The sequence below is a fragment of the Pectinophora gossypiella genome, chromosome 9, assembly GCF_024362695.1.
Source record: "Pectinophora gossypiella chromosome 9, ilPecGoss1.1, whole genome shotgun sequence".
NCBI classification, from domain to species: domain Eukaryota; kingdom Metazoa; phylum Arthropoda; class Insecta; order Lepidoptera; family Gelechiidae; genus Pectinophora; species Pectinophora gossypiella.
The window spans coordinates 932017-959990 of NC_065412.1; the positions used below are offsets into that span (position 1 = coordinate 932017).

The 27974-nt window shown below is 37.3% G+C and overlaps 1 long non-coding RNA gene across 3 annotated transcripts; it reads left to right on the top strand.

The window, feature by feature from the left end:
- Positions 1-22863: 22863 nt before the first annotated feature.
- On the top strand, positions 22864-27222 carry LOC126369351 (uncharacterized). 3 transcript variants are annotated; one of them, XR_007566690.1, is made up of 4 exons: positions 22864-23348; positions 24725-24831; positions 25337-25522; positions 26495-27222. It is a non-coding gene; the product is annotated as an uncharacterized LOC126369351 (long non-coding RNA). The 3 variants fall into 3 exon arrangements; XR_007566689.1 differs by lacking the exon at positions 22864-23348 and adding an exon at positions 23814-24190; XR_007566688.1 differs by lacking the exon at positions 22864-23348 and having other exon boundaries at positions 24540-24831.
- The last annotated feature ends 752 nt before the right edge of the window (positions 27223-27974 follow it).

Here is a 27974-nt window from a genome sequence, read left to right on the forward strand (position 1 = left end):
GTAGACCTAGGATAACATTTATCAAACAAATAAAAGAGAAGGTGCAGGTCGTGTCGTATCGGGAGGTGAAGATTTTGGCGGGAAGAAGAGTGGAATGGCGGTTACTCCACCGACAAGAGCGCAGCTCTTAAATAGAGAGAGAGATGATCCAAACATTAATTTAAGTCATAAAGTTGAATTCAGTGGTTTAGAGGCGATTCAAATTCGTGCGGGTCATGCGATCTCCGAAAAGAGCAATACAGAAATAACATTAAATAAGCAGGTAACAATTCCTTGTTAGAAAGCTTGATGAGGGCTTAGTTTATCTTACAATGGATACATGCACACATGCATGCATGCGCATGCAGTATCTTAAACATAATAACATTAAGCAAACTCCACTCCCACAGACAAACCGAGGAATTGATTTTGTGGGGTTTTTATTGTACTCATATTTATGGTTAAAGAGAATTTATTTCTTATTTCCAACATATTACATGTCATTTACATAAGAAACAAAGTACTTACATTTGTATACATATTCACACTTCGCCTAATATACTTACACATATGCATTTCCTTCACGCACTTCCACACATACAGAGACTGGTCCGCAGAACCAAGCACCATATTTTCTGTATTTCTTGTGAAAAATTTACATTTTACTTACTTACTTACTTACTTACACCTCTGACTACCCCACTTAGGATTTAGTTCTAAGCCTCATTTAATACAAGTCATCATCATCACCAGCCCATTAACGTCCCCACTGCTGGGGCACGAGCCTTCCCTATGGCTGGATAGGGAGATCGGGCCTTAAACCATCACGCGGGCCCAGTGCGGATTGATGGTTATTAACGACTGCTAATGCAGCCGGGACCAACGGCTTAACGTGCCTTCCGAAGCACGGAGGAGCTCGAGATGAAAACTTTTTTTGTGGTCACCCATCCTGTGACTGGCCTTTGCGAAAGTTGCTTAACTTCAACAATCGCAGACCGAGCGCGTTTACCGCTGCGCCACCGAGCTCAATACAAGTATTAAAACGCAATCAAAATTCACTAAGCTCCCTGTAAGTAACTTTCACGAGTTAAACCTACCCGGTAAATGCGTTGGCACTAAGAAAGTGTATATTGCAAATAAAATGCACACTCGCGCCACGAACACCTGACTTACTGGCGACTTGCTTTATGCTAAAGATACACTGCCGGCCACTGGAAATGGTAAGCTTACAGAAAATATATTAAAATATTATTTTTAATTTTATAGCGTAATTGTTGTATCGGATAAGAGCCCTCAGCGCTCTCCATTTGTTCGGCTAAGTAGTTAATGCTATCTGCGTTAAATATACAATAAGTTACGTGAAAAAAAAACCGTTAGTATGATTGCTGAAATAACTTGAATTGAAGAGAGTTGTTTAAAGTTAGTTAAAGGCACTAAAAACAACAACTTAAAAAAAATGTAGTAGCTATTATCGAAATCTGTTACCGAACCCCGTGGTCCAGAGGTTGAGCGCTAGGCTCACGATCCGGAGGTCCCGGGTTCGATTCCTGGTGGGGACACTTCAAAAATTACTTTATGGTCCCTAGTTTGGTTAGGACACTACTGGCTGATCACCAGATTGTCCGATAGTAAGATAATAATAATAATAAAATTTATTTCCACACAAAGCCACTTAACAACAATTTTAAAGTTACAAAATTAGTAAGAATTAGTAAGATCTCTTCTTCTTGTAGAAGAACGAAGTCAAGAGAAAACCCATCTTAATTAAAAAAAAAAAAAAAAAAAAAAAAAGAAGCATGTTACAAAATAATAATTACAGCTGATGCCTAAAATAGACTCAACCCTGTGCTATAGGCATCAGCTACCATCTTAGTGTTACAATCATATATACGTATAGATATAGATGATCCGTGATTCGGAAGTCACGTTAAGCCGTTGGTCCCGGTTACTACTTACTGTGAATAGTCGTTATATGAGCCACGTCAGGGGCCTTTGGCGGCTCAATAGTAACCCTGACACCAGGGTTGATGGGGTTGGTACTCCACCTCACAACCCACACGATAGAAGAAGAAGACCGAACCCCAAACCTAAGTTCATTAGTTTTACAGCGGAATATAGAGTCAAGTTAAAACTCGAATAGAAAAATCATAACGTCAAAGCGTACGTAATTGTTGCTCTTCTGATTGCAACCATTTCGAAAAAAAATTCCGGAATTCCGGAACCGTTTAGCTCACCTGCCTGCCGCTTTGTTTGCTGGGGATAAAGGAAAAAATAGCCCCGTCCAATCAATCGGGGCAATAAGAAAAATATGATTGGATTCGCCTCACGTGCCGTCCACAAAAAATCGTAGGTATTTTCGTTTGCCATTCTGTGTATTTGTGAAATTGTGGTCGCGACAGTTCTGTTTCTATTTGCTCCGCTTTATTGTTCGTTTGTGCATTTTGTTTTGAATGGGTTTGTTATTATACTCGTAATAAGGAAATAGTTCTCAGTTACATTAAGTATATAATTATTATCATCATCTCTCTAGCTGAGCATCTGGGGGGTTAAAATGGCCACATCGAAGCAATTCATCTAAGATAGCAATATTGTTATTTGACACTTGCGCATATAAAAGTAAGTGCGCAATGCAAACAAATGTCAAATTGCAATATTGCTTTCTTAGATGAATTGCTTCGATGTGGCCATTTTAACCCCCCTGTTCATTTTGCGATGGGTGTACCTTTTTTATAGTATTAAATCCAATGTCAATTGTATAATCGTCTCAATGCACGATAAGAATTAGATCTGTCAAAATACGTAAGCCAGTGTTGTGACATTCATTAGCATACTGACGTATCAGTCGATATTAAGTCCATCGATTCTTTTCTATCTAACAATAGTAATATTAACAGATAAACGAATTTCTACGTGAAGTTTGATTATTATTGTATGAGTCGCTTCGAATGTTGCCATGCAAGTGAAAGAAACTGCTTGGTAAATTATTACATCTGAAGAATGAAGCGACGAATATTCAATGCGTTGACTACTCGAAATGGAAATATCTAGAGTAATCCCGTTTTTGACAGGGTCCGTTTACTTCACAAGACGATTTGACAGGTCCGTTTTTACCGACCAAGCCGTCACTACAACTTATTTTTCTTGTCGTTACTTATTGTAGGTTTGCCTCAAATGGCATTAACTACTTAGCCGGACAAATGGAAAATCTCAAGAATTAATCGACACTAGTGGGTCTATAAACGCTGAATGAGGGAAATCGTCGATCACCATCACTAGCTCCTCCTTCTTAGGTATTTTGTGTTTATATAGCGTATACTTATATAAAAACAAAATACCTGAGAAAATAAGCTCTCCGTTTGGTTGTAATTTAAAAAAAATGCCCGTAACGGTAAACTTTCCTTCACACTTTGATTATGACTACAAATTATTACAGGAATATAAAGTTAAAAGTGAACCGCAGAAGTGATAAGTTTACAGAACTTGGCTCGGCTCCAACGGAGTTGGGATCAGAAGGTAATCAGAACGAAAAACTTTGATTTATCTTCAAGAATGCAAGTTGGGAAGTTAGAGATGTCGATGGTCTGGTCGCGCAAGGTGTTTTCTACTAAGTGATATGTTACTTTCTCTTTGGATTTGTTGGTCGCGAATATTTTGTAGAAAGAGTAATCAAAAGCCGAAACTATAAAAACAAACATAGACGACAAAATAGCGATTCATTCATCATTGAACTCGCAGCCGTATAATGTTAAGAACATCAACTTTAAACTAAAACAGTTTCTATTAAACATGGATTTAGATGATTTTATGTATGCTTACTCTGAGCTTTTAAAATAATTTGTTTACAATGCTGTTACTAACTTTAGCATTAGTTACTAACTACATAATTTTAAATTAATTACTAATCCTTTAATATCTATTTTAAGTTTTTTTGTATTAAAATTACGCCGCGCTGTCTACCTACTGAATATTTATGTCACAGTTTTAAGACGAAATTTGTAGCTAACCCTATCACAGGCTTCGGTCTTTTTGGGTTGCTACTGTAACACTCCATTAAAAACAATTTATCGCGTTAACACGCTCTTTTGGGTCTGTTTTGGATAGTGGTGTAAATTAGCTATAAGAACTTGTAATAATAATAAATAAATAAATAAATAAATATCCTAATTGGGGCAAGCTGAGGTACATACATCCTTCACAAGATGAATTAAGTACCCTCATCTTACAGAGCTTTCCGTTAGACCAACATGATAGGTGGCGAGCCAACTGTGAGAGTCAACTGTGTTAGTGAAAACTGCACTTAAACTCTTCTTCTATTGTGTGGGTTGTGAGGTGGATTAACAACCTCATCAACCCTGGTGCCAGGGTTATTATTTAGGGTTATTAAGATAAATTATAAATTAATAACTCATTATCAAGTCCGGTCATTACCGGACCCCGGTGGGTTCAAACCACGACACGTTCTGAAATTATTCTGCAGCGAGCTGGCGAAGTTGCAATCTAGATGTATTATGACAATCGAGAGCGACAGCCATTGATAAAATATATGGGATTGATATGGTCCTTCCGCTACTGTATGTCCGTCCGTCACCTTCAGTCACTTTATGTCAATCCCATGCATTTTTATAAAGAACTATCACTGTCGATTGTCATAATCTACCGACCCCGCCGGCGTGGTCGACGATTTCCCTCATTCAGCGCTTATCGCTATCGACCCACTAGGGTCGATTAATTCTTTCAAATATTTTTCCTCTCAGACGGCGCCCTGAGCCGAGGTTCGCGCCCAACTGGGCACCCTCAGGCCTGTTGTCTTAAACGTTGTACCGGGTGAGAGCCTTCAGCGCTCCCCATTTGTCCGGCCAAGTAGTTAATGCCATCTGCGGCAAATCTACAATAAGTCACGTCAAAAAAAAAAGATTGTCAAAATCCTTTGCAACTTGACTAAGGCCTGTATTTATAGTTTAAGAAAAATGTCCATGATTCGTTTAGCAGCCTTTTACCAATATATCTGCCTCTCCTGTCTCTACATACAAGAGCGGCGGCAATATTTGTTCCATTCGGTCCCGTATTAATTCACTAATTGTCGACGCTGCTCGGTAGCGGGCCCTCCATACATTTTTATTGGCCACCTTCCCGCCGACGTGACCTGGGAATTTTATTGTAAACCCCGGACTACAGAGGGTAGTTTGTGGGAAAATATTGGCCAGAAAAATTTTAAAAGTACGACGAATCACGGCCCACAGATTAGTACTTTCGCGTCCTCGTTCATATCTTGTGGTGTTCTTAAATTCAAAAAATCAAACATCTCATTGTTTATTTTTTATACTATATTGTGTAACTTACAAGAATATCTTTAGGATAACGCATGTTTACTGTAGCGACAATCAATCAAACCAATAATTCTTTATTATACATAAAAGTCATACAACATAAAGTTACAAGCGAATAAAATAAACACAATGTTTGTTGAAAAATACTTTTTTCTAATTGTAAATACACTTTTTTTCTTTTGTAATGGCATATGTATTTTATGATAGTCAATTTTCTTATTATTTTTCAATCTAAATAAAACAATAAGACGTTCTTATTGGTAAGCAACACTTGCAGCGATGACTTTCTTTCAACTTACGAGTACCTACTTAATAATTTTGTATGTGTTTGTACTCTATAATTTTTGTTTGTTTTGTGTAATTGTCCAAAATTGCATAATCTGTGTATTTCCGAAGAAATCTGTGACATACTCAGTTTATTTATGATCCAATAGCGAAAATTGTGAGAAATATGTTGATAATTATTATTTAAGTTCCATGTAATGTGTATTTTAAAACTTGTGTATGTCTGCAAAGGTAGTATTTAGAGAAATTTATGAGATTTGCTCTCGGTGTGGCTCAGGGCTCGCAACAATCGTTGGTGGCGTGTGATTTGTTTCCGATTCCCCGTCTGTCCGCACTTTGCTCCCTCTGTCCGCTACACACTGACCATTGACATTTGAAGTTTGCAGGTAACTGTAGGTGTAACATGCTGTACATAGCCTTACCAATAAAAAGTAAACGAGCGTTAGTAAACCTGTGGATAAGTATTTGACAGCCAAGCAAAGTTCAAACGAACTATTTTCCTTTGCTATCTGCCTTACCAATAAAAAATAAACAAGTGTTGAACGTGTGTTTATTTAAGTACTTGGCTGTCAAGCAACATTGAATCTAATCAAATAATTCGATTAATCTTTAGTTACGATTAACGGTGGCACATACAGAAAAAAATATTCTGTGATGCCTTATGCACTTATTATACAGGGTGTTAGTGACATCGTAACGAAAACTTTGAGGGGTGGTTTAGGCCATGATTCTGAGTTGATATCAAGTAGAAATTTCCGTCGCAAAAGTATGGATTGGAAAATAATTAAAAAGAAAAGAAAATTTTTTATGAATTTTTGACACGAAATTCCACTTGATATCAACTCAGAATCATGGTCTGAACCATCCCCCTCAGTATTCGTTACGGTGTCACTAACATCCATACCTACTTATATGGCTACCGTATGTACTTGTACGGGGTGTAAGTGTCATCGTAACGAATACTGAGAGGGATGATTCATCAGATTATTCTGAGTTAATATCAAGTGGAATTTTCCATCGCAAACGTATAGAATTGAAAATAATTTAATAAAACTAAATAAAAATCATGAATTTTGCGACGGAAAATTCCACTTGATTTTAACTCAGAATCATGGTCTGAATCAACCGCCTCAGTATTCGTTACGATGTCACTAACACCCAGTATAAATTCACCCTAAGAGACAACTGTTCGAATCCTCACATGAAATAATGTGGCAACACTAGTTTTTAATTCGTCCGCAAGATGGCGCGTCTAACACATTTTACTCTCTCTCTCAACAACATAAAACTATAATATTGCACTTTATTAAACTAAACTCAAAAAGCTACTACTATTAAACTATTTATTGCCTGGAGTGAAACACGTACAACGGCACAAATTCGAACCTGGTACGCGACCCACGCGGAGGGTCCCTGGATTTGAATCCAAACGAAAAATCAGGACCCAACTGAACCGATGTAGGACCAACCATGGCAAGTCCAACCATCACTTACATAAATGGGGCTTAAAGGAGTCGCCATACCGTGAATGTGGTCACCCGGATCAAACCATATCTTACATAGTGAACGAGTGCCCTCTACATGGGTTCCCAGGTGGCATAGCCGGGCTGCATTGTGTGACGGATCCAGCAGGGAGCATAAGCTGGATATATGGGTCGTTCTTCTTTTTTATCGACAATAAAAAGACATTTTCCCAATTAATCGGACTTAACATCTTTAAAATTATAACGGCAATAAATATTTTAAAACATCATATAAAGATCTGTCCGTAGAGGACTATTTAGTGGTTCTCTTTATCTTGGTAACATACTTTTCTCTGCAGGCGCATTCCAAAAAATATTGTGACAGAGTGGCCCTTTTCATCGGAGACAGCATTTCAATATACCACTCTGTCACAAAATTTTGTGAAAAACAATGAAGCTACGTTAATAACTAATTGAGGAACCGATTAGTATTTTGCTTGTATTTTGAGTATAATAAGATAACTATATTTTTGGACAATGGAAACATGAAATAAAATTCTAAAACATAACTTATTAAAAGCAGTACGTAAGACAGATCATTGTACATCTCCCATATACCTTATCTTAAATAATGAGAGAGAGAGAGAGAGAGAGAGAGAGAGAGAGAGAATATGTATATGAAAATTCTACGGTTCTACACTAAAGTACTAAGCGAAAAGGTAACTCGAGTTTGGCTTCCCGTGATCATTCCGCACAAGTTTTAATCGAAAGCGGTGTAATAACTTCTGAGCGCGTTTTAATTAAAATTTTATCCTTTGAGAATTGCTCACATCTCGCCAGATAGCTGGCTAGTTGCGGACTTTATCAACCTGGCAAAGGTCAGGTTTATCTCTTTGAAGCTCGCTCAGATTGCATCTTTTGATATTGAATTCCCATTATTATACTCGCTCGTTTGAGTCACTCGCGAATTAATTACAATAAACTTACGACAACCCGCGACTTCGTCTACGTAGTACCTTTAAAAATTATAGCCTACGTGTTAGTCAGATATACAGGGTGTTAATAGCATCGTAACGAATACTAAGGGGTATGATTCAGACCATGATTCTGAGTTAATATCAAGTGGAATTTTCCGTCGCAAAAATCATGATTAAAAAGAAATATATTTTCAATTCCACACTTTTACATTCCACAGAATAATTCAAGTAAATACCGAGGGGGATGATTCAGACCATGATTCTCAGTTGGTATCAAGTGGAATTTCCTCTCGGAAAATTCATGAAATGTTTTGTGTTTTTTTTAATTACGTATTTTAAGTACCATACTTTTGCGACGGAAAATTCCACATGATATCAACTTAGAATCATGGTCTGAATCATCCTTCAAAGTTTTCGTTACGATGTCACTGAAACCTATATAGGTAAGCTATATTACTATGAAGTTTCATAAGTTTATGCATCAAAGAATAACAAATTTAATGTCCGTCACTAACTTTCGTATTTATAACATTTTAGTATGATATAAGTAGAATTTGTTTAACTTGAGTTAAAAAATAAAAAAGAATGTTCAGCTGCGTATCTTCTTTTATTATGTCGTGGTTTTTATTTTAACATGATGGACCCATTTCATTGACAATGAAACCTACCTGTCATCATAACCATCTCAGGACTCATATTAAAATTGAATTGCGGGCGCGAATATGAATATTGATCTTCTCAAAAGCTGGTGTCTGTCAATTTCTCTAAGTTCGTCCCATGAGCTGAGGAATAAACGGGATAGCTTTCGGGATGCCGAGATATCGATTCGAACTAAATACAATTCGGTAATGAAGACGGCAGGTAAGCCGATATGGAGGTAAATCAATCACTGTCCCGTCGATCGTCCCTCCATCAGTCATTTGCGGATCTTCATCCCCCCCCTCTACCCCTCCCGCGCATTTCGGGGATCACCATGTGAGATATTATTTATCTAGGTGAGACATTATTTATCTAGGTGAGTTATTATTTATCTAGGTGAGTAGAAATTTATGTTTATTAGATAAGCGCATCTCGCCATCACACGTAACAGTTTGGCGGGTTAATATGGTAAGAAATAAAATTGTACTTACCAATTTAACAATAAAAAAAAAAAAAAAGATTATTGATAAAGTTTGCCAGAGCCGTTCTCTTCAGTTCTATGTTTTTGGTCATGTACACGAGTACTAATATATATACACTTTGAAACCATGTCACATTAACTTTTCCGACAAATTAAACCATAAACCTCATTAAATGTCAAATTATATGATAGTGCGACAGGGTTCTAAAGTGGGTACATGATATTGCTCATGACTGTACATATAGGCATATCATGTTCTACTGTAAGCACAAGAAGTATTGTAAAATTAAAAGCTTCCTCCATGGAACGTTTATGAGTTTCTGTTGCTTTGGATTCTCAGGACCAGCAGATCGAGCGGCTTAAATGTTCTTGCAGGTTCCAGTGTTCTCTAGATCTGCGCTGACACTTACTGTATATATTTATATTCGGGGAAACAGCCACGATACATTAGGGATTTAAGGCCTTAGCTCACTAGGATACCATGGTTGCGCCAACAGTGGGTACGCAACCAGGTGAGATCGTAGATACCCTGAAGTTATACAACTGCATGGGCCCTAACTTTACAAGAGTCTCTGATTACATTCATGCTATCATAATTCCAATGTTTATAAATAATTTACAAAGGCATTAGGTATCAATAAAATTACAATTCTCCAACCTTTACAAAAGCTTAAAGGGTTTTAACATTCATTTCACAGCGACAAGAAGTTACCTGTTAAGTAGACTTATCAAAGCCTAATGAATTATGCATAGAAACGACACAACAAATTGCGAACAAGCGCCGCGCTGTAAACTGCCTAATCTTATTAATTCTGTAACGGTATGAACAATACTGGTGAATTAACAGCCGCGAACGGACGCGAGGTAAAATTTCAATCGAGTTCCATTTTTAAATACTAATAAAAAAATAAAATTCCATTTTTGAATCGCTATTTTTTTTATAAGATAATTCTAGTTTATAATTTCTCACAAAAAATACTTCATGTTGAATATAAAAAAGAATGTTCTCAATTCACTTATAACTTTATTGTCATATACATTCGATTGTTTACAGTTTCAGTTTGTATTGTCCGACTGCTGACTTCGATATCTTTTTGAGAGAATGAAATAATATAAAATGGATTCAAAGAAAATCTTTTTATATTATTTGTAATCCAATTCTTAATCTCACTGACTTGAAATCGTACTTACGTATTACTTCAATTCTATTTTTCGCTTTCAATATAACCTTATTCGATTGCCTTATTATTAAAAGGGCAACGATTAATTAGCTGCAAGCACAGACGCGACACAGCGAAACAAAAGTTGTAATGTCATTGAATTGATTCGGTTCACAAGTGGCCCGCCGCATCGGACGTCTCCGGCCAATATAAATGTAAATGGACTGAGGTACACCGCTGGCCACCACTTGTCAAAGATTAGGGAGAAAAGAAAATGTAATAGTTGAAAACTATAACGTATCGTCCTTTGCAAATGGCACATTTAAGCAGAATGAATTGTAAATCATGGTTGTTTTTAATTTAAATTAACTAAATTAATTTAATTAATTTTAAATCTATTTTTTTTGTTATTATTTTTTTTCATTTCATTTGGTTGTTTTAATTATTTAATACAGAGTGGAAGCTATCTACTCTATCCGACACAAATCTACAATATGTCATGTTACAAAAAAGGGCTGCTTTCATCATAGCAGAGACAAAAGCCGCAGATTTCTATGCTATTGTAATTAGGTATCACTAACTCTATTTTTGTTTGTCCATTTGAATTTGCTTCAATCTGCTTTGATAATCATTATTTCCCTCAAAGAAGCTATAGTCTCGTTTACTTCTTTCACATCATTTGATTGTTTATCGCTTTTGATCCTATGTTAAAATATTATTAAACTACTTTTAAGTTTATGTAAAAGATGAAAAGCGTATTCTTTGTCGCTTCTACGCTAAGTTCTTCATAATCTATGACAGCACATATCCGCGACGTGCGTTCCGAATCACAAGAGCGCTCATGCATAAAGAAGCTCCCGCAATGGCGCATCAACGCGGCACCTGCACGTCAGCTTGAATATTTCATCCCGATTGAGGTTTTTGAACGTGCTTCTCGATGGTCAATTCGGAAAGTCATAAATATATTTTTGGTTATTTTATGAGGAAATAACTTGAGTTTTTACAACGTGATCGTTTTTGGAATAATTTTATTTGAAATCGTAAGTACTTTGTAGACTTAACTTGTTGTGAAAAACTGAACCTGTCAAATTTTCAGATTAGGTAGGCAGACCCTGTGAAAAACACGATCAGGTTAGGCAGATGATGATGACTTTATATTTTTTTATGAAATCGTTCTTTACGTTTGCGTTCAAAACAATCATATCAGTTATGTATACTTATGTGTGTAAGTGTTATGTACGTACTTACTTTCCTACTAAGAAATTAAATGAATAAATTAAACACAACTTTCTAGACACACTTTAAACTGAAAAGAGTATCTCATAAACAAAAATGCATAGCACAGCTACGATATTGCCATAATTTCACAAAGAACTCGTAACTCTGCAAGTTTAAAAAGAACAATCATTTTAATCCAAGTTTTAATTTCAGATATCGAACTCTCAACCTCCACCTGACCCTCTTCGAGTTACTAAATGAATTTTTTATTCCATCGCACAAGTTGCGGAGTTTCCATGATTTTTATATTGCGAAGTTCGGACGGCATTACCTATGCATTGTCTCTGTGAGGCGCGGGCGGTGTGGGCTAATACTTATTTAATTTTACGGTAAGGGAGGGACATCTGTTTCTTAAACTTTTAGTCTTTGAAACATTTTTGAATTTGGTAAATTATGATGTTGTTTGTGCTGGCTCACAAAGTGATTTTCGTGATATGTACCCACCAGGATTTCAGTTCCGAATATGCACCGCGCCTCCAATGTTATATTTTAAACCTGGTATTATTTTAGTTACTTATATTCATAATTATGTTCATATTTATATATATTTATTGCAAGTCTCAAACAGACTTAAGGTGTTACATACTTAGTAGGTACATGTGTGGAAATGCTTAAATTATGGAGAATAGAATATAAGTAAATAGTTTTCTATAAAAGGACGCCACACACAAAAACACTACAAAAAAGTCATTTAAAATTTTCACAAAACAATTAAAAAAAAGGGAAATCGGATGTTCGTCGAAATGATCATAAGGTGGTGGTGGACGTCCTGAGATAAAAGGGCCTCACTCTCATCTGCAGCGAATCTGTGGCAATTACCGATTTGTGATATTTATATCCACCTACTTAATTCCGAGTGTAACTGCAAGTTGCTGCTCGGCTCTATGGGCGAAAGTTGTATTTGCCTATTCTTCTTCTTCTATCGTGTGGGTTGTGGGGTGGAGTACCAACCTAATCAACCCTGGTGTCAGGGTTACTATTGCGCCGCCAAAGGCCCCTGACATGGCTCATGTAATGACTACTTACTTACATCAGTAAGTAGTAACCGGGGCCAACGGCTTAACGTGCCTTCCGAAGCACGGATCATCATACTTTCGAACAAACAGGTGATGAGCCTGTAATGTCCAAACCAAACTAGGGACCACAAAGTAATTTTCGTGATATGTCCCTACGGGGAATCGAACTCGGGACCTCCGGATCGTTATCCCAACGCTCAAACACGGAGGCCGTTATACTAGCTTTCAAAAACCACCTTGAGCGAGCAGCCCAGTGGTTTGCCTGGTTCACCCTGGTTTGCCTACTAACCAATAATAGGGGCATTCGTCCCCGTCAGCAAGTCCCGTACCGGTATTACTCTCCCGGGTAATCCGGGACCACTATTAACCGTTAAACAGGACCCTAATCAGGTGAAAAAGGTTGTTTAGATAAGGGTTTGTTAAACAAATTCCGATTTGTATTAATTACTTTTATATCTTGGAACTTCCACGTGGTAGCCCAGTTGGTAAAACGCTTGCCTCTCCCTTTAAGGTCGCAGGTTCGAATCCAGCATAGGCCTAAACCAATGATTGTCGAATTTGTTTTCGAATTCATGTTTGGATCCTAAATTATTATCACGTGCTCAGCGGTGAACGAAAACATCGTAAGGAAACCCACATATCCGAGAAATGCATGTTCGGAGGTATGTGACCTAACCTGTATCGGGCTGGTTTTCCCTTCGTGGGTTGGAAGGTCAGACAGGCAGTCGCTTCTGTAAAAAGCCGGACCTGTCAAATCTTCAGGTTGGGGACGCGGACCCTGTGAAAAACGGGATAATGCTAGGGAGATGATCTTGTAACTTCCACATTCTATAAACTTCTAAAGGTTCTTAATGTTTTTTATCTACTACATTAGTCAAGTAACGCCTTCTATCTTTATGAGGTTAGGTAGAGTTTTTAATCGTTAGTTGAATACACTTAACTAGAGTACACGCCACGAAGGAAGTCCCGAGGATCTTAATGAGACTAATTGAAAAAAAAAAAAACAAAATTCAAAAATATTTTTTTTCAAAATTAGCTTACAAAGTTAGCGCTTTTTGAACGTCAAAAATTAAATTACATATTATGTAACTAGCTGTAAAACTACTACCACATCGGAATCTGTAAAGGGAAAGACGTGGCCAGAAAACCTCCCAGCACAGGGCCTTAGTCAAGCTGTTTCATGTTTTCCTTTCTTTTTTTAAATCCAGTTTGTATTACATAATTTACAAACTTCACATAATCATTTTCAAGACAAGTCATAATCATTTTAAATGCAGAATTTTATTGTATTCAACAAAATTATTCAACAGAATTTCATTACACTGCTTTTTATCATACCTTAATAGTATAAAGCTCTCCTACCTACCTTACCAATTCTTAATACCCACGATTATGTAAGCATTCTCACTCAAAAAATCTTTGAATTTTATCCTACTTGGAGGTAAATCGACCACTTCTAAAACACACGCAGACACCTTATAAGACACTTAATAAAATTCTCTCGCAAAATTAGCTCCAGTACTCTCTGCCTGACAAAGAAAAATTGTAACGAATAGAGTACCGCAGGCCTAACCTGAGTGGGGCTTGAGAGCCTCTGCGTTTGGAGTAAATCGTTGGAGTAAACTTCCTCCTATTGCCTTGCAGTAGAACTGAAATTGGGTCGCTGTTCATTTGTTTTTCTCGGGTGTTTGAGTTGCAGAAGATTGGCGTTGTTGATAAACGAGTAATTTTATTATGAGAGAAGGAATTGGGTCGTATACTAGGTTAAAGATAAATTATGAAATTCTCATTACTACGAGTAAATAAACACAGATCCAAAACTAACGAAAAACATTTTCTTATATCTATTTAAAGACAAGACAAACGTAATAATAAGTGCGACATTTTATCATGTTTTTATGACGTCACAGTGTGCTGTTTCATAAAAATTCCATAATTTCGTGTTTTGACGTTTAGTAAAAAGCCTATTATGCATTTGCTTTTTTCTGTCACTTTAAGGTTGCCTCGAAGAAATTGCTTTTTAGCAATGTGGTCGCCTATGTATAATTTTACACAATGCCTTAAAGACAATTTTTAACTCTATTGTTATATCGTCTTTTCTTACTTACTTTGATGGATTATGGATTGTTTTATTACAGATACAAGACTCAAAATAATAGCACTGGTTCTATAGCGAGAATTTGTCTTTCCTTTTGACCTGATTTTTCAATAAATTAGGTACCTCTCCACTTGGCCAGACATATAGAAAGCGTTGGAAGCTCTCACATGATGTTAAATTCCACTCTATTACAAAAGGAAGACTAAAGATAGTACCAGATTTAAAACGTAGTCAGCAACACGAAAGAAGTCAACGTATTTTAATACAACTAATTGTCAAGTCATAAAAATTCTGTGCAAAAATTGGCAACATTAGCGCCGCGACTGTGGGACTTCTTATGTGGCGCGGGCTATATTTTAAACCTGGTATCATCTTCGATTTTTAATAAAATCCGCACTAAACGCTTTGCCTCTTCCTCTTTGATGCGAACAGCAAAGGACTGGGACCGTCTGCCGTCGTCTGTTTTTCCAACTCATTATAATCTGGGCACCTTCAAGGCTAGGATGAATAGGCATTTACTAGGTAAGCGTAGTCCAGTCTATACCACATCGTCGTCATCAGTTGAGATTGTGGTGAAACGCGAGCCTATTTTTTTTAAAGCGAGTATTTCCTAAGTTCTTTTCCGCACATTTCTTACGTTCTCGCAACCGTCCACTCCTTGTCCCACGCCGAAGGTAACTCAGGCAAGATGTCTGTCATTAATACAGAGCCCGGATGAGTAATGGGGTCCGTTCGTAAACGTTGCTATAATGCGCTTGTTACCCCACTGAATGGGACGATTCATCCGGCGCGTAACAGGCATGGATTCTGGTGGGGCCAGAGAGCTAGAACAAATTCTTCCGCGTCGTATGCGCTGACAGATCGGCTTTTGTTTTGTTCATTCGTAAAATCCTTGTGGCTTTTTTTTATTTAATTAATCGTAAAAACAAATGTGCTTAGACTTAGGAGCCCAGTTTTTGTTTAATTCGTTTTGATAATAAATCGGCTGCAGCTGAAAAGCAGCGCCATAATCTAGCTTCTTCTTATCGTGTGGGCTGTGAGGTGGAATATCATTCTCATTAACCCTGGTATCGGGGTTATTACTGAGCCACCAAGGCCCCTGACATGGCTCATGTAAAGACTACTTACTTACATCAGTAAGTAGTAACCGGGACCAACGGCTTAACGTGCCTTCCGAAGCACGGATCATCTTTCTTCAATCTAGCTACAACTAGGTTATGGCATTTGCTGAGCTGCAGCCGTTTCGGCATTATTTATAATTCTATTGTTAATTACTAATTACCACTCAACATTGTGTAATTATGTTGTATTTTTTGTCGAATAAATATTATCTTTCTTTCTTTCTTTTTTCTTTCATCAAAAGAATTCGGCTCGTAATGTCATTTTAATGATATTTGAACTTTTGACACCGTCATTTTATCGATTCTGACGATATAATTATGTCGTTTGTCGATTGGTGTTAACATGTGAATCCAAATAAGTCATGTCGTTCTGTCAAAATGCGAACAAAATCACGTGCCACGCATGTTGGGGAAAAAAACAAACGTATAGATTTCGACAAAATTAATTGAATCGAAGATGGTGTGACGACTTGGCCGCTTGCCGGAGGAACTGGCCGGAATACGCACAGGACCGCGAAAAATGGAAAGAGGAAGGGGAGGCCTTTGCCCAGCAGTGGGATCTTGTAGGCTAGATTAGATTTAGATAATTGAATCGATCGTTAAGTTTATTACGTTACGCACGTTGAGGTAATTCCTTGCCCTGCAGGTGTACGTAATTCCTCAATCCATACTGTCTTTACCCCTCTAGGTCCGTCACTGGTGCGTACTCCACCACGGCAGATCGCTTGATTGATGGCCTTTTTGGGGTTTTAATGGCGAAGTAAAATGTACGTTTTGTTTTCGTTTTCCATGTTGGATGCAGGTTGTTAAAGTAATGGCTGGTGATAAGGATGGCTATTGTTTTTTTTTTCTACGTGCCTTATTGTAGATGAACGGTCACGAGTACTAATATGTACACTTTGAAACCATGTCACATTAACTTTTTTGACAAATTAAACCGTAAGTCTCATTTAATGTCAAATATTACAGAGCGACAGGGTTCTAAGGTGGGTACACGATATTGCTCATGACTGTACAGCATATCAACTTGGGCGAACTATAAGTCGATGGTTTTGGAGTTGAAAAATTACAACATAGGGTTGTCATAGGTACATCCAGCACAAGATGAAGTAATTACCCACTTTTCACTGAGCTTCCTGTTAGACCAACGTGGTAGGTCGTGCGCCGTATCGCCGTCTGTAACGGTCGAGCCAACTATTTTAGTGAAAACTGCACTTAAGATAAATGAATACATAAAAAAGGCACTTTATTTATAAATACACAAAAAAACACATACGCGCATAAAGTCAGTCATCATTAAGACATAGGTAGGCGTGATATTATTATGTTTAAATACACTCACACCAATTACTCATTGGGGTAAGCAGAGACTAAAGAATCCATCTTCTTCTATCGTGTGGATTGCGAGGTGGATTACCAACCCCATCAACCCTGGTGTCAGGGTTATTACTGAGCCGCCATAGGCCGCTGACATGACTCATGTAACGACTACGTACAGTCATGAGCAATATATAACGTACCCACTTTAGGACTCTGTCGCACTAACATATTTGACATTTAGTGAGACTTACAGTTCAATTTGTCAAAAAAGTTAATGTGACATGGTACCAAAGTGTGTGTACATATTAGTGCTCGTGACCGTACTTACATTAGGAATCCATTAGCTTCGATCGTAAATATAGCACAAGTAAGTTCAGTTTTACGCCAAAAAGAAACACAAAGGTGTATTTAGACTAAATACCAATGCGAGAATCGAGTCTGCACGTTAAACCCCTCTGTTATTATAAAAAAAAAAATGCCCATAAAGTTAATCGTTGCAATCTAAACGCCCCTCCGATTCACACCAACACTTTTCACACGCATTTCGAAACTCGAAAAGTAATATTCTCATTCCATTTATTAACGTGTTGTACAAATGAAAATTACAAAGGACGTACAGTCATAAAACACAGTAGCGCGTCGCATGCAAATCCAATGGTTACTATAATTTCCGTTGTACCACGAAACGTTGCACTATCCTGCCTCCATTGTTTAGTAGGACTTGTTTAGGATATCACATATTTAAGCCTTTCTAAATTTCCTGTAGGAGTACTTACTTCTCATTTTGTGAATTATTTCGTTTTGAAACCGTCGCAGACAATGTTTAAAATGCGCGTCTAGTCGGGTTTTTGGTTTGATTTATTTACATAAAGTGAGTATAGCTTCTGCGTGTCGCGTGAATTACTATTATACACCTCTGCCTCAGGAAAGACAGGAAAAAGAAGACCAAGAAGAGCTTACGTGGAACAGATTAAAGAGAAGGCGAACGTCGTGTCTTATACGGAAGTGAATGAATTGGTCTCTGATAGACCAGAATGGAGCATGCTACACCGACAAGAGCGTGGTTATTAAATTGGTAATGACCTCTGCCTACCCCTTCGGGGATACAGGCGTGATATTACGTGTGTGTGTGTGTGTGTGTGTGTGTGTGTGTGCGTGCGTGCGTGCGTGCGTGCGTGCGTGCGTGCATGCGTGCGTGCGTGCGTGCGTGTGCGTGTGTGTGTGTGTGTATGTGTGTTACATTAACTCCTCACCAGATATGTGGAAGTTGCATGTACCTAACAGAGGCGACCAGATGATATCTACCTATGTGATTCAAACATAAGTTCTCATTTTCATAGTTCTCTTCTCATATCACTGGATATGTCGCAAAAACAGACAAAGGCTGTTATGGATGTTGGGCTGATTGGGTTTACTTATGTCTCTGCCTACCCCATTAGGGACACGAGCGTGATTTTCTGATGGTTTTATTAACTTTCACTTCGCATCTCATATTAGGCCTGCGTCATTATCTGTCCGCCCTGTTAGAGACTAATCGCATTGCCGTGATCCTATACGGGCGGATTATCCTACCGACGCGCAGCGGCTCGACTTGGTCATAGATTAAGGAATAATACGTACAGAACGGCAACTCTAGGAGCTAGGTACCTCACCCCCGTCCCTCTGTTTTGTATGAAGTGTCCGGGGTGTGGTTATCAATATTTACGGAGGTACTCGTAAAATAACCAGTTCAGTCCCATTAGGTTTTTGTCATATTCAATTAGGTAGGTAATCAAAATTGTGGAAGATATATACAGAAACTATAGTCGCACAAACATTTCCCTTACCGTACATCCACACCGCAGTTACTTTTTGAAGATCAACGTTTTCAAATGTTACTCAGCAACAACCGACAGTAAAAAGATATTTACAAGTTACAGATAAATACCTTATGTTACCGTATTGCATTGTGTTGCTCCACAAAAGTTAAGGTAGTATCACGCCTATATCCTAGAAGGGGTAAGAAGCGCATAGTGTATATATATACGCCCACTTCTCACTCACTCTTCACTTCACCAGCTAAGGGGCGAACCTACTGGCATTAATGGGGCACATCCCCCTTGGTAGTGTGAGGTGGGCATCAAACTAAGTAGGTGGCTTGAAAACTTTTTCTGAAGAAATTGAAAATAGTTGCCACAATGGCAACTTTACTCCTAACTTGACTTTCAATTCAGAAAACCCAGATTTTTTACACCTAAAACCCCACAAAACCGCAGACAATGCCACAAAAACTGATCCAAGTTTTTTCCGCCGCGAAACTAATCAAGGCTAGGTGTAGATGACGAGCTCGAAATGAATCTTTTAATATCGCCGGCTCAAACATTGGGCACACGTAACAAAAGCTCGGCATATTGAAAGCTGGTCCCGAGCGATGCCCGATCAAGGCTAATAACGCGATCTGCGAGAGAATATGGAGACGACTTTGTATTCTTTATTGATGTTGATGATGTCCTCCCAGACGTAACCGTCGTCGACAGCGACACCCTTCTTCTATCGTGTGGGTTGTGAAGTGAATTACCAACCTCATTAATTCTGGTGTCAGGATTATTTTTGACGCCAAAGGCCCATGACATGGCCCATGTAACGACTACTTACTTACATCAGTAAGTAGTACGGGACCAACGGCTTAACGTGTCTTTCGAAGCACGGATCATCTTATTTTTGGATAATCAGGTGATCAGCCTGTAATGTCCTTACCAAACCAGGGAAAACAAAATGATTTTTGTGATATGTCCCCGCCGGGATTTGAACCCGGGACCTCTGGTTCCAGAGCCCAACCCTCATACCACTGGACCGAAGAGGCCGTTATCTTTTACATTTGTTGATAATGCGCACTTTTTAATTGCTTCAATTTTTAAGTGCCTAGACCCCAGGCCATCATTAATTATGTCTAAGATTTTAGAAAGGATGTTACGCTGGAAAGATTGCCGCTAAACGCGATCTAATTATGTTTTTTTTTATAAGTATATTTATTTTATTGATTTAGGATATTTTTCTGTCGATCGAGTGGACCCATATCATCATCAGCCCATTAACGTCCCCACTGCTGGGGCACGGGCCTCCCCTATGGATGGATAGGGAGATCGGGCCTTAAACCATCACGCGGGCCCAGTGCGGATTGATGGTTATTAACGACTGCTAATGCAGCCGGGACCAACGGCTTAACGTGCCTTCCGAAGCACGGAGGGGCTCGAGATGAAAACTTTTTTTTTGTGGTCACCCATCCTATGACCGGCCTTTGCGAAAGTTGCTTTACTTCAACAATCGCAGACCGAGCGCGTTTACCGCTGCGCCACCGAGCTCCTCACCCCATATAGAAGGACCCATATAGAAGGCTCTAATTTATAGCCAACACTTTAGATCATCATCATCTGCCTAGCATTATTCGTCCAAGCGGACTCTGTGACAAACGGAATAATGCTATCCCTAGCATTATTCCGTTTCCCTCCCGGGTTAGGTAAGCACCTAACCTGAAGATTTGACAGGTCCGGTTTTTTACAGAAGCGACTATCTAACCTTCCAACCCGCGAAGGGAAAACCAGCCCAATACAGGTTAGGTCACATACCTCGGAATGCATTTCCCGGGAATGTGGGTTTCCTCACAGTGTATTCCTTCACCGCTGAGCACGTGATAATCATTTATGATCCAGACATGAATAATAGCCAACACTTTAGATAAACATACAAATATGTACCACTGAAAATTACTTACAAATGTCATGTCGAATATTCACCCATAAAAGCTATCTCCATTCTACGACGGCTTTCAAGTGAGTTGGGAAAAAATCCGATGGTATCAGGAAATGAAACAAAGGTACACGATTGCAGTGAGAGTGTTACAATGTGGCTCATCACGCTCAGAGCTTGTGGCAGACTATTGTTCTAAGCAAATGTCACACTGTGTACAGGGAGCCTAAAAAGGCCACTTTTGATGAATCATAATAGGTTCCTATTATGAATTGAATTGAAAATCGTAAAATGGCCACTTATAGATTTTCATATTTCAATTCATATTACGATTCATAATATGAATTGCCCATTTTGACAGTTCTCTATGGAAAGTCGTAAAATGGCCAACTTTAAGATGAATTGCAAACGTCAAATAGCTGAATTCTTAGAAGTTAGTCAAGAGCATCTTTTTTCAATTCATCTTGTAAAACGCGGGAAAGTGTTTGTAAAAAATTCAATAAATAATTTAATTACGGCGGATTTAGGCTTGATATGGCATGTTAATGAGTGAATAAGAACCCTATCTGCCAGTGTCTCGGTGTGATATAAGCCCTATTTCAAAGGTAAGTGAAAAGATTCGATATTAAAATTGTACCTAAGTGCTTACTTATTTATAGGTACCTACCTATTAAGTACACTTGAGTTTTTATGCCTATGGCTTATACTAGAGGCGTATAGGAGCTAGTGCACATGTTTCCATGCATTAGGCCAGTGTGTTAAACTGCATAAGAGTGGCGACTCTCGCCTTAAACAACAAGCATACACTGATACATTGCTACTACTACACTGTTAGTACAAAGTGTTTTAATAGAAAATGGTAACATTCTATCAACGCTCCAAAAGTGAGCACATCACTTAATTGTTTTATATCTAAATAGCCATTTCATACAGAAATAAAACAATGTGTTTATATTAATAGTTTATTTAATTAGTTCCTTATTGTATAGCTAAGTACTAAAACTATTTAATTTCAGGTGTGTGATGCGGAGTACAATCTTTTAAATGTTTTGGATGGCCATGGTCGGGGAGGTCATGACTCCTTTGTGTGGAACAACCACATACTTCTTCCACATACGTCTTGAAACCCACTTCAAGCTGCTACACGAAACTGAAACGGAAACGGTGTGGTTATTAAGTTATCTGTGACGTACTACGACCTACTGTTATAACTCCAATCATAGAAACTGAGCCCGACTGCCTCCTGCGGAGTTATATGAAGAGAAACGCAAAGGAGAAACATTTTAACGACTGAATGACAATTAATAAAAAAGCAAGTCAAGAGATAATAGTTTATTTTTTTTCTATGACTGATTATTACCGGCTATTAGCCGTAAAAATACCTCCACCAACCCGCATTGGAGTAGCTTGGTGGAGTATGCCCCTTCCAGTTGATTGAGGGGAGGCCTGTGTCCAGCAGTGGGACGTATATATTTATTTATTTATTATTATTATTAAGCCTTAACACTAGTATAGGCTATTTATGTTTTATGTTATGTATGATTATTACCTATCTCAGCTATCTATATCGAATAATTTTCAATACTGAACCCAACTTTTTATTGGACGCGAGTTACGTATACTTTAACGAAAAAATACGTACAAAATGCACTCACAACAAATGATTCTCCTTTGAAGTATCATAGATATACTGATAGATATTGTTTTACATATTCCTATAGGAAACAGTATGTATAATTAATAGGATACTTACTTTTAAATACAAGTTGAATTCCATCAACTTGTACTATATGGTTTGAATATTGTTTATGTAAACAACATTTGAAATGCCGCCACTCCATGAAATTCTTCTGTGTTCATTTTACAACCGTTACATTTATTCTTGATTTGGTATTAAAACATAGCCGCTTAGAACGTAAAAACCTAAAAATTACGTACATGGAAAGTGAAACATTTTGTTGTTGACATTGACTTGCCGGTGCCGCCATATTGTTGTTGTTGTTTAAATTCGCCTTATATAAGGCAGGCAAAGATCTCAGGACCATACAGCCTTGACTTTAGTAATTTAATATTCGAAAATCACGATCAAAATAGGCCTAAGCCTTGTCTTCAATTTTCAATATCCAATTTAGGCCAGTGCCTTGTCTTCAGTTTTCAATCTCTCTCATTTAATATTCTTATTAGGCCAAAGCCTTGTCTTCAGTTTCCAATATCCAATTTAGGCCAGTGCCTTGTCTTCAGTTTTCAATCTCTCTCATTTAATATTCTTAATAGGCCAAAGCCTTGTCTTCAGTTTTTAATCTCTTTCATTTAAAATCCATATTAGGCCTAAGCCTTGTCTTCTGTATCCAAAATCTTGAAAGTAAAATCCAGTTTAGGCCTAAGCCTCGTCTTTATCCATGATCTTGTCACATCCAATAATAAGAAGTTCCATTCCAGTAAAGTATTATCCGGTAAAGGTTATACCAACCAATTAAGGTAAGTATGTAAGTATAGTCTTCAAACTTCCAATAAAGTTCTAGAAACAAATTTATACAGTGCTAAATAAGTCTCAGGATTTTGAAGCAGTTCAAGCACAGCACGCGGGACTTTGCCAGGCTCTTTGTAAATATTAAGCAAGTCATCCATTAAAAGCAAACGTTCTATTGCAAAATGAGGACAATTGTAGAAAATGTGATCCAAAGTTTGATCTTCTATAGAGCATAAATTGCACGTAGGGGATGCAATTATTCTCATTCTAGCTAAATGCGCATTAACTCTGCAATGACCAAAGCGAAGACGACAAAGAGTCGTGTAAAATTTTCTAGGAAGTAGATTTTTGTGTCTAGCAAACCAGGGCAACACAATCTTATTATTTATAGCCCAATACCAAGTCCCTTTTCGTCTTTCAATGTTTTCAACAATATTTGTCCAGTGTTTAGACCAATCTTCGTACATTTTTCGCCTGAGTACAGGGTAGAGATCAGTGTATGGTATAGCAATACTAGGTCTGACGTTTGCTCTATCAATGTCACTGTAGTTTGTTATCGTTTTCGCTAAGTAGTCAGCTTGTTCGTTTCCAAATACACCTTTATGAGACGGAGTCCATAAGAAAGTAACAGAAATGTGGTTTTCTTTCAATTTCCAGTACAAAGCTTTAATTTCGTATTGAATGTAGTTAGCAGAAGTATTTAAGACGTCGGATTGAAGGGAGGATAAAGCACTCATGCTGTCAGATATTATTAGCCACCTGCATCTGATCAAATTTGAGTTCTGTTCAATAAACTGAAGAGCCAAAACAATCGCCATGCATTCCGCTGTAAAAATACTAGTGTATCCAGGTAATACAATTCCATTTCCTGACTTGCTATGAGATACATAAAAAGCGCTTGACACCTTGTCTTCATGTTTGGAGCCATCGGTATAGATACTGTGATAATCAGGATAATTTGCTATCAGTTCATACACTTCTTCCTTCGTTTGTAGGTCACGGTTGATAACAATATTCATACCACTATATTTGCTCTCAAAACTTCCACTATAGCAAGGCCATGTATACACACTTTTATAAATGTGGTACTGCTGATTAAATTGAAGAATCTCTGAGAAGTCGTGAAGTATATAAGGGGCAGTATCACTCAATGGTGACAAAAGATGAAAATATGTTGATAATTTATTCATAAGAGGATGATTATGTTGAGAGGACAATTTTAAAAGAAAACGAAATTTTAAATATTTAAATCTGAGTAAGAGAGGAGGCATCTGACATTCTCCTTGTAAAGAAACAATGGGTGTTGTTCTCATAGCACCAGTGACTGTGCGAAGATTTTTATTTTGTAAAATTTCTAATTTATTAACTAATTTTTTGTTTTCAGCATAACACAAGAAAGCATACTCAAAGTGGCTTCTCACCAGAGACTTATAAAGCATCAGTAATATCTTTGGATCAGCACCCCAGCTTGTACCAGCCAAGGCTTTTAAGGTATTAAAAGATTTTGTAGCACGATCTACAATGGAATTTACATATTTTGTCCAAGACAAGTTATTTGCAAATATAACACCTAAGAATCTAACAGTAGTATCAATTGGCAATAATTGATTGTTATAAAATAATTTCACATTAAAAGGCCGAATTCTATTAAAAATTACAACTTTACTCTTGTCAGTGCTTAATTCTAAATTCAAGTATGAAAAGTACTCATGTAATTTAAGTAAAGCATTGTTTAAAGACTGTACAATATTAGCAACATTAGCTCCAGAGGCATAAACAACTAGATCATCAGCATACTGTAGGTTTAATACTTCAGAACCTAAAATTGAATTTAATCTATGTATATAAAGGGCAAATAATAAAGGACTTAAAATGCCACCCTGGCATACACCTTTATGGCTGAGTCTAGGCCCTATTAGGCCACAATTATGATTAACTCTAACAAATACTTTTCTACTATGTAAAAAATTAAAAATCCAAAATATTATTTTTTCAGGAAAATTCAGGAATCTCAGCTCCTGTGCAAGAATGTGATGGTTAACATTGTTAAATGCTCCAACAATGTCTACAAAAATAGCCACAAGTACTTGATGATTACGAATAGAATTAAAAATATCAAGATGAAGATGTGCTATACTCTCCCTGGCTGACTTCCCACGTCGAAACCCGAACTGGTTTGAAGGTAATAGACTATTATTTTCAATGTAAAATTCTAAGCGCTGCTTGAGTAATTGTTCAAATATCTTTCCCATGCAAGAAGTTAAAGTAATTGGCCGATATGACCCTGCTACTTCAGGTTGTTTATTTGGCTTTAAAAGGGGAATAAGAAGATCACTTTTCCAATCAACAGGAATAATAGAGTTCTGCCATAAAGTATTATAAATACCCAATACAATTATGCGACTGTCACAGCTCATCATTTTTAATGTCTTGTATTTAATATTATCCAAACCACATGCAGTGTCTTTACGTGAGAATATTGCAGAGTTTAATTCAGACAGGGTAAAGTCTTTAGTCAAAAATTCATACTTAGTACTTGTGACAATATGTGAAGAAGACAATGGTTGTTCAACTGTGTCAGGAGTATACTTTGTCAAAAAGTCATGAACCCAGTCTAAAACAACTTGTGACCTACTGTTAGAAATAAATGACTTGTTAAATTTTCTAATATAGTACCAAATTCTAGATAGTGGAGTTAATCTATTAAAAGTTTCACATAGTCTTTCCCAGCTTAACCTTCTTTCAGTTTTAATAATAAGTTTCTTACGAGCTTGCTGCTTTTTAAATTCAATATAATTTGACTCTGTTGGATTATTTTTAAAAACCAAGTATGCATTTTTACAAACAGTTACAGCTGTATTGCAATTATCATTCCACCAGGGTAAAGATCTTTTCTTATGAGATCTTGTGTTAGAAGCCATATTATTAGAAGACTTTTTTATATTAGGAAGAGATAATTGTATAGCCAAATGTATTAAATTAACAAGTTGATCATAAGCCTGCAAGGGATTGGTGTAGTCAAATTGAAAATTCGGCAATAAATCATTAATATTCTTAGTATACTTAGTCCAGTCTATCAAGCGATAATTAATATGAGATGTAGATGAAGGGAAATGCTCCCCAACACTACTAAAGGAAATTTTTGTGATTACAGGAAAATGATAACTACCCAACGCATCGTCATGAACACCCCACTCGCAGGCAGCAGCCAGGGAGGGGGAAACCAGAGTCAGATCAAGAGCATTTTGCCGCCATGTGTTAGATCCTACAGTAGTTAATCTGCCATCATTTAGCAGTACTAAATTATTATCATCTATACATTTAAGAAGAACATCACCTCTGTTATCAACAGAAGAACAACCCCAAACAGAATGGTGCGCATTAAAATCACCAGCAATAAATACTGGTTCTGGAAGACTGTTAAAAAGAGCATTGAGTGAAGTTTTTGTGAAATTTGGAGAATTAGGAGGACTGTAATAACTAAGAAAAGTAATTTGTTTAGAGCCAAAATATAAACGTAATGCTATATTTTGATTAGAATCATCATATGTAGTACTTATATGCTGATAATGTAGCTGATTGTTAATAAGTATAGCAACACCATTGTGATTATTGCCTGAATCCAATCTAATTATGTTATAACCATTTATTTTAAAACATTGTGTAGCTTTTAACCAAGTTTCACTGATAAGAGCAATATGGATATTATTGTCATATAAAAACTGTGTAAAGTGAAATTTGTTACTATTTAAACTCTGAGCATTCCATTGTACTATTCGCAACTGATCCATGAAAACAAAAAAAAAAGGAAAAAGTTGTAATGAATTACTTTTTATGGATAGTATCCATTAAGACAGTTTTAATAAATTCAGAGGAGATAGACTTGTCTTGTGTTTTGTTTAATGCAATTATTTTAACTATAGAGTTCAATAACACATTCAATATATCATCTGAGTTGAGCAAAGATATCAATTGTTCTGAAGATGATATAGGTCTAGCTTTATTCCCTAGTGAAGGAAACGACTTCTCATTAAACAATTCAGCAAAGGACCTTTTGTTTATATTGTTTTGGTTCTCTTTAATTTTTTGTTGTTTAATTGGGCATTTGCTTGATATACTAAGGTGGTTACCTTTGCAGTGAATGCATTTGGCTTCACTGACGGCAGTTGAGCATTCTTTATAAGAGTGACTTTCTGTGCATATAGAGCAAACTGGTGTTGTGTTTTTGCAGTATTTGGCAAGATGCCCAAATCTCATACAGTGGTAGCATTGTTTAACAGGAGGTACGTACGGATAGATTGGAAATCTCCAGCCGTGCAGGTCCACGTAGTCCGGTAGGTTCATTGAAGCGAATGTTATAGTTACTGTGCCCGTTGGTACAAGTTTGTATGAAGTCTCGTTCCTCTCTTTTCTCATAATCCTCTTCACACAGACGATCTTTCTGTAACTGGACATCAATGTAAAAATTTTGTTATTTGACAAGTTTTGTGGAACATTACGTATAACGCCGGTTACTTCAGACCCTGAGGCAGGTATGGAAGCTTTAAATCTGTACTGAGTCATAAACGTTTTATTATTCAAAAACGCATTAGCTAGAGCGGCCTTTTCAAAATGAACACCTATTTTATATTTGT